The sequence below is a fragment of the Amblyomma americanum genome, chromosome 11 (assembly GCF_052857255.1).
Source record: "Amblyomma americanum isolate KBUSLIRL-KWMA chromosome 11, ASM5285725v1, whole genome shotgun sequence".
Taxonomy (NCBI): Eukaryota; Metazoa; Arthropoda; class Arachnida; order Ixodida; family Ixodidae; genus Amblyomma; species Amblyomma americanum.
The window spans coordinates 40,655,889-40,668,754 of record NC_135507.1 but is presented as its reverse complement, the minus strand read 5'-3'; the positions used below and the strand labels follow the sequence as shown (position 1 = coordinate 40,668,754).

General features: G+C 42.2%; 1 long non-coding RNA gene across 1 annotated transcript; it reads left to right on the top strand.

Moving 5' to 3' along the window:
• The first annotated feature begins 352 nt into the window (after positions 1 to 352).
• Positions 353 to 5,060, top strand: LOC144109971 (uncharacterized). Its single transcript, XR_013309662.1, has 3 exons — positions 353 to 478; positions 2,160 to 2,262; positions 4,883 to 5,060. It is a non-coding gene; the product is annotated as an uncharacterized LOC144109971 (long non-coding RNA).
• The last annotated feature ends 7,806 nt before the right edge of the window (positions 5,061 to 12,866 follow it).

The window sequence follows — 12,866 nt, the reverse complement described above, 5'->3', positions numbered from 1 at the left end:
GTTGAAACGAAAATTGCGAATATGAATAATTATGTTAGTGTTTTTTTTTTCCTGATCGATTGCTTATGATGTTCTTGATCGATGTTCGTGCCTTGGAAAGCGTCTACAGAAAAGGAAAATTGCGTAAACGACACGACGTCTAATTCGCAATGAAAGTGACTTTGTGAAATTTATTATGGTTGCGCAGGAAGTTTTTCTAGGAATTCGGTGTTTTTCAGCTCATTTGGTGGCGTATGTCCGGAAGTAATTATCATCTGTAATAATTCCGTTGCGCCGAAGGAAAATAAAAAAATATAACCGGAAACGCAGCACGTCTAATGAACACAGCTTCTTCAGGTATAAATTCAGTGCTGTAAAAGCGCTGAGCAGACGTTCTAGCTCCGGTCAAAATTCCTTCCTCCTGGAAGACTTTTGTTCTGAAAATGAAGTCTATACTGCTCTTCCTTTTTGTTCTAATGGCTTTTATGGTGGTTTCAGAGTAAGTACAATCTTTATCATTTCATATAGAACGCATACAACCACCGTAAATGTGTTTGCGAAACAATTTTAGGATCGAAGTATCAATACTAAAACATTTCCAAAATATGCATCATATCTGCAATGATCGCACGAAGACTCAATACGTGATCAAATTTCCTGGAAGGAAGTTGTAGGGAAGATGGTACCTCGTCCAGTAATCTTTAGGATTCATTTTTTTGAGTTCATGCGATGATCAGCATAAAAACATAGTTGGATATTTCAAGTGCAGTATATGACATGCATGCCACCAACCCTGCAGTCATATTGATCTGTTAACTTATAACCCAAGCTAAACGTAGATTAACCTAGATCTCAGAACATAATGTCGCTTCGAAAAAGCAATGGAACATGCTCGATCTATAATATGGCTTTATGCAGCTCTGCAGCATTTGTCATTGCATGTGCCCTCTAGACAATAAGTTTCAATTTGATGTAGAAAAAAGTTGATACCCATGATGTAAATTAAGAAGTCGACTCAATGTTTCAGTCAGAAATTTCGGAGAACAGCAGGCATGGTCAAGTTTCTGGAAAGGTCGATCCATGAAATATAAGAACTATAGCGGCCTGTATCTTACCTTCTCTACAGTACGGGCAGGGTGGCGGGCCCAACAGTATAAAAAGTGGAATTTGTTTCTCTTTTTTTGTGTTTTTTTCTGCGATCTTTTTCGTCTCCCTTTGTTCACTTTTGTATTTCTCTGACCCGATGGGTTAATATGTGCTTTTTTTTACACAGCTTTTATAGGTCAATGCCCACACCGAATGTAAGATTAAGAAATTTCTGTTGCAAGTTAACCGTAGCACTCATGGTGCGCTTGGTAGCGAGTCTACCACAAGTTCGTAAAGTAAACTCCTATACACATATCATTCGAAATATGTGTATTAAAAAAAAAACGCGTTATGAAGATAATGTTTGCTTGTATTGTCCTTCTGGTTAAATTTATTAGTTTTTGTTCTTTCATGTGATGTAAGCTATCAAAGCAGCCATTTAAGAGGAATATATATTTTACGTAATCAGAGCGTTCCCATTTATTTAAATATAAATCTAGTGTATATCTCAGCAACGCTCAACCTGGTTTGGCGATAGCACCAGGATGTCATCGGGCTCGGTGAACACAACCTAGCACGCTCACAAGCGCTCCACAAAGAAATGTATATTCATTAATCTTGACGTTTCACTGCTCGTCCTTTCAATTTGGTCTGCACCAGTAGTTAGCGGAGACTCCACCCGTTCTACGTTAGGCGCCACCACGCCAGTCTAAGAGTTACGGCAGGCTTAAAATTGGCGAGCCGACAAGTTGCGAAAGCTAACAACAGAGTGTGGCACCGTGCCCGCTAAAGTTAGCCGCGGTACTCTGGCGCAGGCGTACGTGCGGTCAGAACAAGCGTTAAGGCGTTCAGCAACTTGGCGAGCCGAAAAGCTCTATAAGCTACCCTCCAAAGTAAGTTGCAGCGTAAGGAAGCGAAAAGATTGTAACCTGGTTAAAATCTCCTAATTTAAGGGCAGTAAGCGGTCTGTTCCGTTAATGGCGGAAACGTTTCGAACGAAAGAAAAATTCAGAATAAACTGAAATAAGCACCTTGAACGCGTTTTCAGAAACTTTAGCGGTATCAAAGCCCTTAATAAAAACTTCCAATTTCAGATGCCAACGACCTGGTCATCGTCCCAATCGTCCCGGCGGTCGTCCCGGTAGCCCCCCCTTCCGTCCACCTGTGAATCACCGACAAAACCAATGTCCAGAGCGAGTATGTGCAATTCTTAGCTTCCAGTGTGCAACGCTTTTGTGGGCTCAGCTAAATCCATACAAATGATTGCGTTGCCGCATATACCCAGTTCTTCTGCGCTTGCACGCCCCGCGTGCCCTATACTTTCTTTGGAATTATTTTCCGAGTCCTGTGAACATTGTGCTATGCTTGTTTATCTCAACCTTTCTGTTTAATCACGGCTCTATTTCAATTCATATTTTTTACCACTGTCACTCTCTGGTCTCTTAAGTCACATATAAAGCCATTTAGTTACGTATTCTGCGCCTCAAGTTTATGGCAGCTGCACCCACACACCGACAACCCATTTATATCCCAGTAAGGTCATTAATACTACTGCAACGCGTTGCCTTAGTGCGCAGACGCTCTCTGACAGATTGTCAGAATTGTCCTCAAAATAATTTCATGACATCAATTTCTCGCGAGTACTCAAGCTGCATTGCATATTATCGCTTTCTTATGCCTTTGTACTCTTGGTATTCTGATCAACCCACTAATATTGAAAATCTTCCTTTTTTTCGATAAAGCATCTACGTGCATCGGTCAAATACATCACAAATCATTTCGCCAAACAGTATTTTTGAGCCGCCGCGGTGGCTTAGTGGCATGGCGTCCGGCTTCTGACGCGAAAAAATGCGCGTTCGATCCCGGCCGTGGCGGAAGGATTTCGATGAAGGAGAAATTCTAAAGGCTCGTGTATTGTGCGATGTCACAATACACACAAGGAATGTCACAAGGAATTCCGCAGGTGGTCGATATTTCCGGAACCCTTCACTACGACGTCCCTCATATCCTGAGTGGCTTTCGGACATTAAAGCCTCATATACCAAACCAGTCATTCGATTATGTCATCCTATATTGAGGTTTTTATGTTGTTCTTGTTTTTATCAAGACGGCATTTTGTCTATCTTCCAGGCTGTCTTGCAGCTGTTTGGCGTTGATGCCGTGTTTTTATCAAGCATTTACTTTCCGAATTAAACTGCTCTTTATAGCTAAAATATAATTTGCTCCCTGAAGATGCGTAGTCATGAGTGGTGACATGTATTTCTTTACTCGTCAAGATTTGAAGATAGGATTTCTGTGCACATATTTACTTCTGTCAGCACTATGATTATGTTTCTCATTGTGTCCGGAGTTTTCAATTATGCCTTTTCTTCCTTTTTGATAAACTAATTTCTGATTACATAATCATAACGGGGCCTCAACCTCATACCATACAAAATATCCCAAAAACAATAAAAAACCTTCCACACAGATGTTAATATAATATTCGACGATCTTTTGTGCATCAAAATGATGTTCGAGATTGTTATGCTATTTACCCCAGGTCACAGTTTTTACCTAATCTTTTCAGTATACCAATATTTTCTGCCTCTTCTGTCCTGCAACATGAATATTCTCTTGGGGAAGATTCATGTACTACAATATCATGAGAATCTTTAGACCGTAATTTATTTGATACTGAATGTTAAAGAAGCTATCAATATTGTTTTTCATGCATTGTCAGATGTACTACTGGGAGTAATTTTAAAATACGCGCGATACTTTAGTTTGATCATACATTATTGTAGCACCATTGCCCTTCAAAACTCTTTTCTCAATCAACAGTCAAGCGGTTCATTTTAAAAGCTCCCGTTTTCTTTTACCGAGGCATATCATAGGCACCTCTGTCACATGCGTAGGTCACGCTTACGGAAAGCCTTTTACCGAGGTAAACTACAATCTAACCTTTTCTTCAGTCAAACAAACTTTACTATTTCACTGGCTCCTCGAAAATTCATACAAATTACTTCGCGGATTCATTGTTCTGCTTACCGTTTTTTCTTTTTCGCTTGTTTAATTTCTTTATCTCTATTTGCTCCATTTTCTTATTCAAGAGCTCTTTTGAACGCAACTCAGCCAAGCAAGGAGCCTTTCAGTTTATGGCCGGAATATAAATAACGTCCCCCCTCTCTTCCCCATCATTTTGGTACCTCTAAAAGGTTTACTGCCTCACTTGTCAGCCGCGATGGAACACTGTTATTTCAGCGACTTTTCTGCGATCCGCTTCTCGAAAACTGTCTATTAAGTTTAGTTTACGGCGTAATTTCATCTCCCGACTGAATGATAATTTTCTCCTAAGTGGTCTTTGGAGCAAGAGATTTTGCTCAACTTTATGCGCTGTTCCTAAATCCCCATTTTTCTTACCTGTCGTTAGTTGTGGATCCTGCTCTTCTCCTGATACCATATATTCGCATTGTTCTCCAAGAATGCATTGCTGCATCTTCTTTAGGCAGCAACCTTCTCGGCAGGGTCGTTTACAGCTGTGCCTAAATAATTAAGAATTCCGTGTAGCCGTATCACTAATTTGATCGCGGTTCACACTTGGAACGAAATGGTGAAATTTATGGCCTCTTTAAATGGTCTTCGTGTGTCGAACGCGCTCATCCGTGTTAACAAAAGATGCATGAAAACACCGTATTAAAAGATAAAAATGAAAGACTTAAACACTTTTCATATAGAATGGCTCCTAATGGATCAAACCAAGTGTTACGCATAAGCTTTCAATTCTTTTATCACAATTCAGCTGTGTAATACATTCTTTGTCTTTCCTGCAATTCAGTGCCATCCTGGAGCAACAGTCGGGATGCAGTGTGCTCCGGGCTGTGAGTGCCTTTCGAGGGCGCTACTAGGAGGACCACCGGGACGTCTTGCGTGCGTTGCCATTCAGCACGGCTAACGGCCGAGAAGACACAGGCCTTGACCGTTTTAAGGAGGTCAATAAACTTGAAGTGCTGACTACAGACACCTTATTTATTGTCTTGAAGCTGGACGATGGCTTGTACACATCCGGAGAAAAAATTGGAAGGTACACTTAGCTCTGCCTTGAGGGGAAGGAGTCATAGCGCAAAGGGTTAATTCCCATATATGCATACGGTCATTCTCTACTTTACACAGGGCGAAGCACTACATGTTCTTATCCTCTTCGGCACAAGATCTCTGGTAGGCCCGAGCCGTTCACTCATCTCATTTGCAAGCGCACCTAGCTTTGATGTCTATAGACCGGCTTGAAAGCACGTACACTCCAAGGGTGGGGCATGGGTAGGCCAAAGAAGCAGGGCACACATCACAAATTAGATATGGCCTGGCGCAGTAGGCGGTACTTTCCAGCATACTAACGCAACAGCGGTAAAGGCTCCGTTCAACAGAAAATCCGGTTTCGGCGTTGTGAGCAAAAAATCAAGGGTACGGCTTTCGCAGGTCGTCCCCAGAGAGCAACCTAGGAGGCAGGTGGGCCACCTATGTCTCGTGACCTTGCACTGCCCACCGGATACTCAACAAACTGGCCAGCGTCGCAAATGGCAGTTAAATTAATGATTGGTCGGTCGGGTAGAGTAAAGTAGGCCGTAGAAGGCCTGTCCCTGGGAGCACCTAACATCGCAGGGAAATGGGTCATCGATTATCCGCCGCGCCACTGCTCCAAGGGCGTTATATGGATTCTTGGGGATTTATAAATGTAAATTAGGGAATGAAATTCTGGGTATAAGGAAAATAACCCATTACGCTATCGCCTCGTACCATTCAGACGGAGCTTACGTGCCCCCTCTAATATTTATTAAACGCACAGTTCTCAGAATAAACAGCTGATTCTTCACCGTTACCGAGAGAAGTTCACGGCTCGTCCTAAACCTTGTTCACATTATTACGGAAGAAGATACACGCTTGTTACCGGTTCATACCGCATTGGGAGAAGCTTAAAGTTACAGCACCATTCATGTGCCAGAAAGGAGGAAAAGATCTTGATAAGCGAAATTAAGTGATATTATCGGGAAAACTGGAAAGCCGCAAGTGTATACTGACCGGAGTAATACTGCATTGTTAAGGCAGGGAGCTTCGGCACTAACTTTCAGTTTATTAGCTTACCAACACTCTTTGCCCATGGTAGCCCATGAAGATTAGAGTGCTGGTTTCAAATTTCCTAATTTGCTATGATTATAGTGCATCTGAATTCTAAGTTTCCGAACTTCACCTGGCAAATACAAATAATTCGCAAGTAATTCGGACACCAATGAGTTCTTAAATGTTCGCATAAAAAAGGTTGCGGTTTGTGGTCAATCCTTATTAATTCCTGAACTAGATCGAGCGAATCATATCTTTTCTTTTCAAGAGCGAATTTGTCCTTTCTCTCTACTTTGATAAAAGTTCAAAAATTTTAATGCTGACGCCTTAAAAACTCTTACTTATGCGAAAAGCGGACACATGGGTACAAAACGGCACCTCTTCAATCGCATCTTCACTCGCTTCGTCCCCGTCTCCGTATCCTGCGAGGATGAGTGGTCCACCCTGACTTTTTAGTACCAACACAAGCTGTCTTCAGGCAGAACATGCAGCCGAAGGTTCACAAACACTTGCAGACCAAGCCGCTGATGTAAGTGGTCTTTGCAGTTTTTCGGAGCATAATCTGGACTTGCAGCACATTGTATATCTCGTTAACTCGCGGCAATACACGCCACTATGCTGTTCACCTGACACATAAACTTTCGCATAATGTCTGTAGAGGCCATTCTGGCCGCCATCATGGATCAGTCAACACAACTGCATACACGGCAGTCTGGGGTCCATCAAGTGTTCACTCACACTGTGCAGCAGCGTCAAGTTGGGTGGTTGGGTGGGCACACGCCTGATGTCTTGGAAAGATGCTGCTGCTGAGCTTCGGTTGTGTGTGCTCTTTGCACGTGAACCAACGTGGTAGCGCAGAATGGGAGCGTAGCTTTCACAGCATCCGATACGTTCAAATAATGGATGGATGGACGGACATCGGATGGACGGACGGACGGACGGACGGACGGACGGACGGACGGATGGATGGATGGATGGATGGATGGATGGATGGATGGATGGATGGATGGATGGATGGATGGATGGATGGATGGATGGATGGATGGATGGATGGATGTGGATGGATGTGGATCGATGGTGGATGGATGGATGGATGGATGGATGGATGGATGGATGGATGGATGGATGGATGGATGGATGGATGGATGGATGATGGACGGACGGACGGACGGACGGATGGAGGGATGGAAGGATGGAAGGACGGAAGGACGGATGGATGGATGGATGGATGGACGGACGGACGGATGGATGACAGATGGATGGGAGGGTGGGGGGGGGGGGGGGGGTGGGCGAGTGCGTGGGTGGATGGATGGATGCATGGATACGGCTGAACCTTTTGAATCAGCCGGTGGCTCAAGCCACCTAGCCATGACTTAGGAAATTTTACTCTGCTCTTGATTTTTGCCACCAATCAGATAACGTTCGCTTGGTTACTTCTACCCGCTTAAAATCTATTTTCCCTTTACTGCCCTTAAACCCCAATGCCTTGGATACTTGGATAAATCAGCCCCGCTGCTTTCCATTGTAGGGTGAAGCCCTTTACAGAAAAGTATCAAGTGTTCAGCCCTTTCCTCCTCCTCTCCGCACGCAACGCACAACGTGTCTATCTCGTGGTACCTGACTCTATATGTCAGTCCGCAAAACTCCCGTCCTGGCCTCAAACAACAAAGAGCTTCAGCTACAATTATCATAGATATTTTCTTTGGTCATTTCCTGCTTAAAAATCCTCTATGTTCCCAGTGCAGATTTCGTCAGCATTCCTGCTTTCCACGGAGCCCTCTCTGTTTTTTAACCGTTTTCTTAACCCGTAAGTGCTCATTTGCCCTCCTACTGCTGTCCAGATATTTGGTCTTCAATTTTCTAGTTCGCTTTATCCATTTCGTATCAACATTCCTTATATACAGTTATCTGAAAACTTTCCTTGCCCACTGATTTTCCCCTCATTATTCTCAATCGCTCCTCAAAGGCAATCTTACTGCTAGCTTCTCTGCTCTCGAACGACGCCCATCCCATATCAGCTTGTTCCCCCTGTTTTGGTGTATTGCCATGTGCTCCCAAAGCTAGCCTCCCTACGTCACGTTATTTAATTTCTAACCTTGCTTGAACATTTCGTCTCATGAACAGGACCGCATTACCGAAAGTCAGGCTAGGAACGATCACCCCTTTCCAGATCCCTCTTACCACTTCATACCTGTTGTAATTCCACAGTGCCCTATTTTTCATGTCAGCTGCATTCTGACCAGCTTTATTCATTCGATATTTTTAATGCTCTGTCAGATACACAGCACCGTTATTTATCCACACCCCAAGATACTTGTTCTCATCCTATACTTCTAGCGTGAACTCCTGTAGTCTATGCTCGCCGACCTCATCATTAAATATCATGATTGCAGATTTTTCTTTATTAAAGCTTGAAACGTAATCTATATCCCTCTGTACCACATATGCCTATCAACTTCTGTAAATCATCCTTGTTGTCCGGCATTACCACTACATCATCGGCGTGTAATAGTCCCGGTAATGACTGTTTAATCCATTCTCCTTGCTTGGAAGAAGAAAGGTTGAAGCCTAGTCCACTCCTCGCTAGCTTGGACTCCAACCCTTGCCGGTACGACATGAACAACAAAGGAGACAGAGGACATCCTTGCCTAAGCCCCCGGTGTATCTCTACAGGCTCTCATACATTTTTCCCCCATTTTCGCGGCTGTCCGTCGTGTGGGGATCAGGAAACCAGCAGTCCGGGGCGCTGATGGGTAAAACCTGGTTCGAGTCGGCCAAAAGGACGTTGCTGAATTCGAAGGAGAACTTCAAGAGCAGGAAAACCTGCAGCAGAACAGGCATCTCCGTGACCTTCCTCGTAGCGGTGGCGTGCCCCTTCTTGCGCAGTAAAACCAGAGGAGTAAAGGGTTTTGACTTGATAACGGTAAATTGATCTTTTGGGGCACCCACTGCCCCGAGTGTACTTTCTGCTTTCCGCTATAAACCACCTGCACAGACTGAACTCCTGTACAGTCGTGAGATATGCGATGAAACAAAGGTTGGGCATTTATTTATTTATTACTCCACAGTTATGCCTAGCAAACAACATTTTTTTGTTTAAAGACTAGTTTTCCTATTCGAGTGTAAAAACCAGAGGTTGTTCTGAAATTTTGTGGGGAAATAACCAGAAAACCATAAGTTTTGTAGGAAAATCTTTTTTCTTGCCGTAACACTTATGCCTGAATATTTCACTAGCCCTTTTTCATTTTTTCAACGTGATAATTTCAACCAGCACAAAGAACGCCCTGTGCAAGACCGAATGTTTTGTTGTTCCCTCGGGATATCACTGATCCTTAGCACAAATCACAAAATCTCCGAGCAATAGAGAAAAATACCTTGGTAAGCTGTTTTTTTTAATTAAATCGCTGCATCAAGGTGCACTTAAATGCTTTATTGAGAGCAAATATGATCTCTACAAGGCCCGTGGTGACCTTCACTATCATGTCAAACAATGGTTTCCAGTATAGATGATCTTCTGCCGTTTTATAGAGAATTAAGTCGATAGTCTGTCTGCTGTTTATTGTTGCGGAATGCATTATCATGGCCAGAAATTAAACCAGCTGTTCTATCTCGACGCCTCCTATGAGAAAGGGCAGACTACCAATCGAGGGCAAGCTAACAAATCAACTGAATAAAAACGGCACATTAACAAAAGGTAATTAAAAATCAACTTAGCCGAGCACTGGCACTCTTGCATTCGGAAGTGCTGATTCTTAAATAACAGTTTGCAAACTGTAGTGCCGCAAAACATCGCCACAAGATGCAGCCCTATGTGGGTTTACGCCAACCGAGCATATTACCAGCGATGCTCAAATGCTGAAGAAGGCAGCATTTACAGGTCTTTAGGTTACAAATGCTTGAGATCACTTCCAGTAGTTACACTATTGGATCTCTACTGGTCCTGCGCTACGCCAGTCGTCGCTTTTTTGAACCCACAAAGCAGAGTGCCAAGCACATTTATTCCAACCAGAACTCAATGTGGTAAACACACCTCTATGCAAACGCGAAGCCTTTAAGAGTACAACATCGACTAAAGTTTCTTTGAAACTTAGCCTAACAATGCGAAATCAACTGATGTGAAGGCTAATGCATAAGATTTATGGTGTTCTCATAAAAGCACGCCCAATGCTAAGTGTACATACGGGAGGTGCCTCAAATGACATACAATTTGGTGCAATTTCTTGTTTGGTGTAATTTTTAAACATATATTATAATATTAATTCTTTCCCGTTATTTTTGACACGTGTTTGCGTCCGATTAGCCTTTGTCAAAAGTGTGTCTTAGTTTTTTTGTTGCAGCATTAGAGCCGCTATTTGAAGCATGAAAAAAAATAATACCTGAAGAGCAAGAACACACAAATTTAGAAGCTTATACGTCACGCTGTGATCTCGTAGATGAGAATAGAGATGCATTAGAAAAACTTACTCCTTAGAGGTCCAATTATAAAGCACTAATTATCAGTGGGAATCTAATTTTGTTTCGAATGTACAATGGCTCCTATATCTGCCATTTTTCAATTTATTATCGGTGTGGAGAAATCTGAGCATGGAGGGAAAATTTATTTATTTCTTCAAAAGCTGTCTCCACCTTTTCATTTTTCTAAATGACAAAATTTATCAACTCCTAAATCTGTCAAATTGTGCACCTGTTGGCGTCCGTACATCAATGCCACTCTGGGACATTCGTTTCTTGCATATGTGTCTCAGGAAACATGCGCAGATAAAACATAAATTACTGTTAAAACGAGATAAAAGAGCTATTACATTATGGCAAGTATTCTTGGTAGATATATACATACCAAGCTGCGCAAGCAGATTTAATTACTCAGTGCTGCCTGAAAACAGATTTTTTTTTTCTCGGCTACAAACTGCATGTGGACCTGAGCACTAGCTATCGATCTGCAGAAGTACTCAAAGCCAAAAATAAAGTGCGAGCTCATGTGGGACTAATTAATCACTTGCAAAAAGGGCGTCAATAATCATCTGCTTCAGCAAAAGCTTCGCCATGCGGCAACAAATGAAAGCTGTAGAGCTGTACTGCAAACTGAGAAGTTAAAGAGTTTTCGCACTAGTCGTAAGGTTACCTTGTTATTTTCAGCCTTTGAGATTTCTTTGAACATTATTCGATATGTCTGTAGCACCTGTATTTAGGAAACCTGAATGAAATTAGAGAGTTACTTGTTTTCAAGCTCTCTTTTTCAAGGTATGGGGACATCTACCAGCAAAGACCTACGTCATATTATTCAACGTGAAGAGTGTAATAGAGAAATGATTTCGGCTAGCCAAGCCTTGACACCGCCCAACGTATGTTACAGGCCACAAGATCAGTCAAAGTACTGCGGTTGATAATGAACGTTACATTGAACAATACATATTGAACACTACATGAAATATGGAGAAATCTTGCTGGCTTTTATATCAAGGAATAAAGAAGCCTGTTATTATGAGGAAACTAGTTGAGCGGATATAAAGTATATGCTTCTCTATAAGAGTTGTCACATATACGCACATTAAATTAGAGTTTAATTAAATATGTCTACTTGTTTATAATATATCTGGCCACCGCGGTGGCACAGTGGTTATGCCGCTCGGCTGCTGACCCATAAGACGCGGGTTCAATAAAGGCCGCGGCGGTCGAAAGTCGATGGAGGAGAAATTCTAGAGGCCCGTGTACTGTGCGATGTCAGTGCACGTTACACAACCCCAGTTGGTCGAAATTTCCGCAACCCTTCACTACGGCGTTCCTAATAGCCTAAATCATTTGGGACAATAAACCCTATCAACCACAAACTTATTTACAAAATGTTATAACCTCAACGAAAAGCATATTATTTCCTCACATATTTCTGCATTAATGTAGCATGAGCACTAAAATAAGTAATGTTACTTTGAAATCAGTGCCAATAAAGAGCAAATACATTCGACGCAACGGCATTGAAAAAGGTAATTAAAACTTAACTTCGTTTTCGAACAAACTATGGCTGAAAAAAATGTTACAAAGTGCCTTGGCATAGTTAACTGACTCCCTCTATAAAGACGGTTCGGATGAACTAAATCTTACAACCTCCAAATTGAGGTTACCGCAGCCCCTACAAAGAAAGTCTTTGTCCAACATGTGTATGACTGCCGTAGATATTCATACATTGCAGTCTGATCACAGTGCTATAGTAACTGTATGTTAAGTTTGGTGCATAACCAACATTTGAATACCTGCTGTTAAATTTTTACACTGGAATCTCGGCGACTTGTGATAAAATGTGTGTTATTTTTTGTGCCCATCAGTTTACGTTTCCATTTATTTGTAATTTTTCTTATTATTTACAATTCATTCAAGAGAATCAATTTTTTAAGTGCATACCTATGAGGACTGCGTTCCGATTTTGCACACTTTTGCGTTACGATTTGATATCAAGTTTTTTTTGTAGACCTTCGACTTTGTTAAGCTGGCACATGCTGCTGCTATGCTGAAGAAGGTTGAGAGCTAGCCGCTTGCTTACGGCTTTAACGTTAGCTTTTTACAAATGGAAACTGCAAAAATTGAAAGGACATCAAATAGCAAGTCGAATTAAGGCTGAACTACTGGAGTCCAGAGAGAGAGAATGAAAAGGAAACGCAGGGAGGTTAACCAGATCTGAGTCTCCGGTTTGCTACCCTACACTGGGGATGGGG